Genomic DNA, 7,746 nt, shown 5'->3' with positions numbered 1-7,746 from the left:
AATGGGATACTCTTGCACATCCACTAGAGTGGATAAAGTTAAAAAAACTAACCACGGTAAGTGTGGGAGAGGATGTAGAACAATGAAAACTCTCATAGGTGGCTGGTGGAAGTGTAAAATTGTACAGCAACTTTCGAAAAGTTTTGGCGTTTCTTAGAAATTTAGATATACTCTTACTATGTGACCCTATGATTTTTCTCCTAGGTGTTAGAAAAGAAAAAGTATATCCACACAAAGACTTGTACACAAATATTCACAGTAACTTTATTGACAATAACCAAAAAGTAGAAATGATCCCGAAGTTCAATAGAACAGCTTCTGAGTGTAAAGTAATCAATAAATAGTATGATTTCCCCTTCTTCATTTCTAATTATTCTGTGGTCATAAAATCAGACAAAATCATGAATTATTCAACTAGATGTTACTTTATTGTCTTTAGGAATTGTATTATTTGATCAGACAGGAAGGGAGAAAAAAACACAATATTCCATCAAATTCAATAGTCTTTAGATTTAGAGTGGGAGATATTTAAATATTAGATAAGTGAAGTAATGTGATATAAAATCAATTGATGTAGCAACCCGGGCAGGTTTCATAGACCTCTGTTATAGATGAGCTACAACATTCAGTGACAGTAAGGGATATGAGCTAAAAAACTTCTTCTTTTTGTTTTTTTTAAAAAATAACTTAGCTCATTTTATGGACTATAACTAGGACTCAGTATGTTTCATCATTTTCAGCAAAAGGAAGGAAATCAGCATACTAGACCAACTCTCTGGGTATGATGCAACCTCAACAACTAAGAAGGTAAGCCTTCAGTTTGTTTGAAATAGCGTAATTGTTTCCTTGGTGGGTAAGCATCTGTATCAGTGTACTATTGGCACTGTGACAAGTTTCTACAGAGTCAGTTGCTGAAAACAACACGAATTTATTATCTTATAGTTTTAGAAGTCAGAAGTTCAAGGTAAGTTTCATTGGGCTAAAAGCAAAGTGTTGATAGGATTAAATTCCTCCCGGAAGTTCCAGGGGAGGATCCCTTTCCTTACCTTTTCCAGCCTCTAGAGGCTGCCAGCATTTCTTCACTTGTGGTCCCCTTCCATGTTCAAAGCCAGTCATCTCATCACTGTAACCTCTGCTTCAGTAATCACGTCTCCTTCTCTGATTCTCCCACTTTTATCTATCCCTTCTAAGGACGCTTGTGATAAAATTGGGCCCACCTGGTTAATCCAGAATAATCTTCTAGCTCAAAGCCTTAATTTAATCATACCTGCAAAGTTTCTTTGCCATGTAGGGTAATATATTCATAGGGTCCAGAGATTAGGATGTGGCCATCTTTGGAGACCATTATGTAACTTATTACAACATCTTTTTTTTTTTAATTAATTAATTAATTTATTTTTGGCTGTGTTGGGTCTTCGTTTTCTGTGCGAGGGCTTTCTCTAGTTGCAGCAAGTGGGGACCACTCTTCATCACGGTGCGCGGGCCTCTTACTATCGCGTCCTCTCTTGTTGTGGAGCACAAGCTCCAGACACACAGGCTCAGTAGTTGTGGCTCATGGGCCCAGTTGCTCCGTGGCATGTGGGATCTTCCCAGACCAGAGCACGAACCCGTGTCCCCTGCATTGGCAGGCAGATTCTCAACCAATGCGCCACCAGGGGAGCCCTACAGCATCTTTTAACCATGGCAAAATTTATATGTAGTTAAGGAGAAAAATGTTCAAGAAAATCGTATATTATTTATGTTTTTTTTTTGTGTCGAGAAATCTAAGCATATTTGGTACTTCAGTTACTTGAAATATTTAACAGATTTTCACCTTTTAGAGTAGTAAGTCAGTCTTACACATCCAACTTAAAATGTGCTATTGAGTAATTGATTTAAATTTGTGACTTTAAATTGAAATCTCACCAATTTATAAATAGTATCAGAACATTTAGTAGAATATTACATAAGCCCTACTGGATTTTAAAGAATTACTTATTCAGCCAGAGAATTAAAAAGTATTTAAAGGGTAATAAGATATATTTATGAATTCAGTTTAAGTGACTAATGAAGTTAAATTAACAAAATTTATAAATGGGAACACATATTAATTAAAGCCTTCCTTAAAATGGATCACTAAAATTTGCTACACTTAAATACAATCATGATATTTGTAAGTTAGGCTTATAAGTTTAAGGAAAATTTTGGTTTTAAAATATGTAACTTTAGTAATTAAAGCGTATTTTTTAAAAGGGAAGATTCTTAATAATCCTTGTGTGGTATGTGCATGTGTATGTATAAATAAAAGCCATCTGAACATCAAAATGATGTTTTCTCTACCTATAGGCTGACATTTCTCATAATGTTTTGCACTCTCTTGCTAAGGATTATTTCCAGAATAATTTTGAGGGTCTTATAGCAAAGTGAGATCTGTATTGTATAGTTGGGTAATTAGAACCATTAGGTTTCCAAGAAAAGAGACAGGGAAATTACTTAATCAGGGGTACTCTATTCTTGGTAAAAAATATGTAAACTATTAATTCTTTGAATAAGAAATGAAATCTATGTTCATTATCATTACAATTGGGGATAAGGTAGAGGATCATATCAATGGCACTGTGTAAATTTGCTGGTTTTCATAATACATACTGAAAAACAAAAGAAAATTTCTTAAAACTAACTTCTTCATCTGAAACATTAGGTCAGTGAAGATTTTTTAAAAAGTGGGAATAAAATAATAAAAGTATTTGTTGGAAAAAATGCCATCCTTTGCAGTTTGTTTAAATAAAATATAATTATTCAGTATGACTTAATTTCCCAAGGTAATTTCATCTGAATTTATGCCACTACAATTAAATATTTCCTAGTGCCTGAGTACTAATATATAGTCTATAATGATCCCATAGTAGTTGCTCAAGACATAATTTCCTTTGGGGGTCAAATGCTCCTTTGACTTTTAATTCATTCATTCCTTTATTCATTCATTCATTCAATTATTTGTTCACTATTGACCTATTCATTCATTCAATTATTTGTTCACTATTGACCTATTGTGAATTAAATATTTTGATGAATGCTAATGAAACAAAGATAAAAAAGACATGGTCTCTGGTCTCTATGTCCCTGTGTTTTCCTCTAAGCACCAGGAAGTAGGAAAAGGAACCAAAATGATACTTGGAAAATACAGGTGGATAGGATTACTAAAAAAATATAAAAATACGAAGATGACACCAAGTAATAACAACATCTGCATTTATATACATCAATAAGGTCAACAGAGATAGCAATAGATAGCTTGTTTAGTTTTTGGTGGATAAAAACAAAATGATTTTCTTGAACATTGTTTTGGCTAACAATTTTTTTTTGTTCTCATGCTTTAAAGCCATATTTGGTTTTTCAAAAGCTCCTTTAAAATTTATTTATGCTGGGCTTCCCTGGTGGTGTAGTGGCTGAAGGTCCGCCTGCCGATGCAGGGGACACGGGTTCGTGCCCCTGTCCGGGAAAATCCCACATGCCGCGGAGCGGCTAGGCCCGTGAGCCACGGCCGCTGAGCCTGCGCGTCCGGAGCCTGTGCTCCGCAACGGGAGAGGCCACAACAGTGAGAGGCCCGCGTACCGCAAAAAAAAAAAAAAAAAAAAAAAAAAATTTGTGCTGAATGCTTATATTATTGTACCTTTGTCTATTTGCCCTCTAACCTCCCATGTCCCCAGAAGAGCATCAACAAAATAAACCTAGAAAAAGAGCATGTAGGCAGTATCCCTTATCTGGACTTACTTTCATTTAGGAAATTGTAGCCAGGTCATTACATTCTGTTTCAGAATTTCTTATAAAGATACATTCATTGTGTAAAATTGTTGCTTCATGATTTTGAACCTAAGACAAAAAGCAGCTTTCAATTCTTGATTATAGCTTCTCAAAAGGTACAGTATAATTAATGTTGAAGGAACAATTATATTCCAAGTCCTTGTTTCACATCCATTCAAACTTTCTCTTGGTTTAAACTTTGGGAATTTTGGTCACATCACATTTTTAGAACAAAGGTGAATTTTGTGGGAGATAGTGAGAAATAAAGGGCAGGGATATTATAATTGCTGTTAATGCACATGAGAATATTTTACACACATTATATTATGTTTGCATTTTGAATGGCTGAAGAGTCTCACTCCTTGATGTTCAACTATTCAGGGAGACATTCTCTGTTTATGTGAATAATTGTTCTCCACCCCAACCCGTCTTTCTGTGTCAGTGCACACAGGTTATTTCCTATCACACATTATTTGTTCACTTACTTAGTCTGGGTCCTTCTACTTGGAAAATTAGCTCCATGAAGCAGTGGCCTCTTCTGTTCTGATACATAACAAACATTCAAAATATATACGTTGAATGAGTAAATGGATGAACAAATAAGCAAATCACTCCATTTCCAAACTAAAAAAAATTAAGGTGGTACAATTTGAGGTATTTGATAATGGTTTTAAAAAATTATCAACCACAGGCAGGCCAAATATTTTTCTCATTTTTTTGTTTGTTTCTCAAAGATTTTTGGCAAAGGTTATTTTGGAATAATCTGAAAATTAATGACTATTTTCCATACTTTATCCAGAAGGCTTGCATTTCAAGTCTTGCAAATTGTTTTTTAGTTGCTTTCTCCAGTGTTAAATGGTATATACATGTTTAAACAGGGCATTTGACCTGACCAACCATCCCACGATAATTTAAGTTCTTTGAGAGCTAAAAGTTGATCTGTTATTCATTGCCATGTTTCAGCTCCACAACAATGTATGGCACATAGTAGGTACTCAGTAAATACTTGTTTGAATTACTAAGCACTAGTTATATGGGTGCAATGAGGCAGTCATCATGACATGGAAGCCAGGACTAGATGGTATACTGGAATACTTTTAGGAGAACAGAACCTAGACAGGGAAAATAAGACTTGAGGATTATTTAATTACCAAGTTCAGGAAGAATTGGGATGGCAAAAATCCAGGTAGATAAGTAAAGAGGTGAAAGTTAGACTGACAGTTGTGATCAAGATAGTAAAATTTGAATTCCAAGAGATAGAGAAGTCTGATCTAGGAACCTGCAACTAGAGGACAGTAATATGAACTTGACTCTAAAATATCATCTGTTTTAGTGAGCAACCCTTACATATTTACCTGCTGAGGTCATGGGTATTTAAGTTGACATGTCTGTAGATAAAATGAGGGATCTGGTCAAGAGCAGGTGAAAGAGTTATTCTTGAAGCTGGATTTTAACACAGCAACTCTGTGTAAAGATGACCAAAGATTGGCTGGGGCAGATTAGGTTAAAAAAAAATACTGGGTTGTTTCTGAATTTTACACACTTATATTAATACCACTTACGATTTTTTGTATGTTATATTTCCTGGTAGTGAATAATTGTTAAACATGATCATTAAACCACTTAGAATTAACAAAATAATCTCAGGGCAATAAAAATGCATGTTATAATGCCTGAGTAGTTTTCTTGTCCCACTGAGTTCATCAGAAAAGAGAGAGAGATGGAAAAGATGGATTGCAGCATGAGGGAAGTGGAGACCACAGACAAGAAGAATGACTGGTTGCCCAGCTGAGGTGGACATAGTATCAAGAGAATGGTGACTGAGGCTGTCACTGTGGTTTCCTGCTCATACCTCCTCTGTCTCCCCAAGAAGTCACCTGCAGACAGTTTCTATACATCTTTAAGGCTTCTGGAATCTTTCTACCTAAAGGCATTTTCTCAGCTAAGGAGCATGCTCAGCCTGGGCATTGGGCAGGAGGGAAGTGCCAGGGACTTAAGAATGAAGAATAGAAGTTCACAGACAAATAGCTCATGTTCTTCTCTCTTCAGTGGGACAGTTCTGTGGCATGTTCTACATTGTTTGTGATGATACGCTGCAGGATTGAGCCTCAGTGTCCCATGGTAACTATTTATCAACACACCCTTTATTGGCCTTCTTCCTTTCCCTGTCTCATTCCCTCACTCTCTAACTGTGCTTCCTGAGATTATATGCCAGATAAACTACTTGCATCCCAACCCTCATCCTAAAGTCTGCCTTGGGGGAACTAAAACTAAATATCAATAGTAATCACTTAATGGAAAAAGCATAACTATGTTGAACTGTCTTCTAGACACCAGCATATTCTCAATCCTCTAATAACTCAGGCTTATTTCTTATTGATTATGAACTATATCTGAGCATCCTTCCAAATGCTGATGCTATGCCTAAGAGATTACCCATTATAATTATGATCACTGAAGGCTTATCAATCTATCAAGACGTATGTGCCGAATTAGAATGTTCAGTATTAAGGAATACAATTCATTTTAAAAGAGCTAACATTATGCTTTGTGATTTAAATTAGATGAAATTTAGGCATGCAGAATTTAATCAATCTTTTTTTTTTTTTTAAACGAGATTACCAGTTTATTATAAAAGGAAACACCTCAGGAACAGCCAGATGGAAGATGCACAGGGCAGGTATGTGGGAAGGGGCACAGAGCTTCCATGCCTTCTAATCAATCTTTATATACATTTCTAGATAATAAATTGCTTGTAAGAGATTAAAATTTGCTTAGATTTTATACAGCCTTGACTTAGTTATAAATATGTAACAACTTGTAACCACACAAAATTTAACTTTCGTGTAGTCTTTCTTTACAAATTGGTTCTGAAATAAACATTCAGTTAATTAGATTTTGAAGCTAGATTAGGTAAAATTTTTAAAAAAACAAAATATTTAAAAAATTTCAAAACATGACTAATGGATTTTCATTTTTCAGTGTGTTTTCCATGATTTTCTTGTAATTTCCCTCAAAAGTAATAATACATAAATTTCTTACTTTGTTTCTCTTTTAAAATATAACTGTTTTGCAATAATGGGGACAAAAGTTCCTATCTGTGAAATGGACAAATCGGAAATTATAACAAATGTGAACAGATTTCCAAAATATTTGAAATCAAGTGTTGTAGATAGTAATTTCTAAAATTTTCAAGTTCAAGGGCTCCTTCCAATTTAAAAGAAAAAAAGCAGTTTTAGTTTAGTTTTTTTTTTTTTTTTTTTTTTGCGGTACGCGGGCCTCTCACTGTTGTGGCCTCTCCCGTTTCGGAGCACAGGCTCCAGACGCGCAGGCTCAGCGGCCATGGCTCAAGGGCCCAGCCGCTACGCGGCATGTGGGATCTTCCTGGACCGGGTCACGAACCCGTGCCCCCTGCATGGGCAGGCGGACTCTCAACCACTGCGCCACCAGGGAAGCCCAGTTTTAGTTTTTGATTGGTAGGGCAGGTGGTAAAATCTACTATAAATTTAGTAACTTATTTAAAAATATTAAAAATTTTTTGCAAGACATTCATTATTTTAGCCCCTAGAGAATACTTTAAAAAAATTGTACTTGGTAATAACTTCCAGTGGTGTATGGGCCACAGACTGGGAAATGCTACTCTAATCTGCTGGTTCTAAAACATACAACATATCAGAATTGCTTGGGGAGATTATAAAATGTATAGAGTTTTTCTTCTACCCTAGACACATTGAAATTATAGTCTCTGCTTGCGGAGCCCTAATACATATATATTAACCATTTTAGGTTAACCAGGAGATCTAGCACTGGTATTCAGACTAGCAATTTGTTAGAGAACTTTTTGGCTTTTGCTAGTATATAAATACCCTTTCTCTCCATCCTGTTTTTCCCACACGCCAACTTCCTGGTCCTAAACCATTTGCAAATTCCCTTGGGATATTATTCCACAATTAAATGGAAAAT

General features: G+C 35.5%; 1 long non-coding RNA gene across 1 annotated transcript; it reads left to right on the top strand.

Annotated features, from left to right (window-relative positions):
* The first annotated feature begins 689 nt into the window (after positions 1–689).
* On the top strand, positions 690–6,501 carry LOC125964086 (uncharacterized). Its single transcript, XR_007476721.1, has 3 exons — positions 690–807; positions 5,483–5,904; positions 6,401–6,501. It is a non-coding gene; the product is annotated as an uncharacterized LOC125964086 (long non-coding RNA).
* The last annotated feature ends 1,245 nt before the right edge of the window (positions 6,502–7,746 follow it).

This window comes from Orcinus orca, chromosome 3 (assembly GCF_937001465.1).
Source record: "Orcinus orca chromosome 3, mOrcOrc1.1, whole genome shotgun sequence".
Taxonomy (NCBI): Eukaryota; Metazoa; Chordata; class Mammalia; order Artiodactyla; family Delphinidae; genus Orcinus; species Orcinus orca.
Note: the sequence above shows the minus strand (reverse complement) of the source record. Positions and strands in the feature narration are given on the sequence as shown.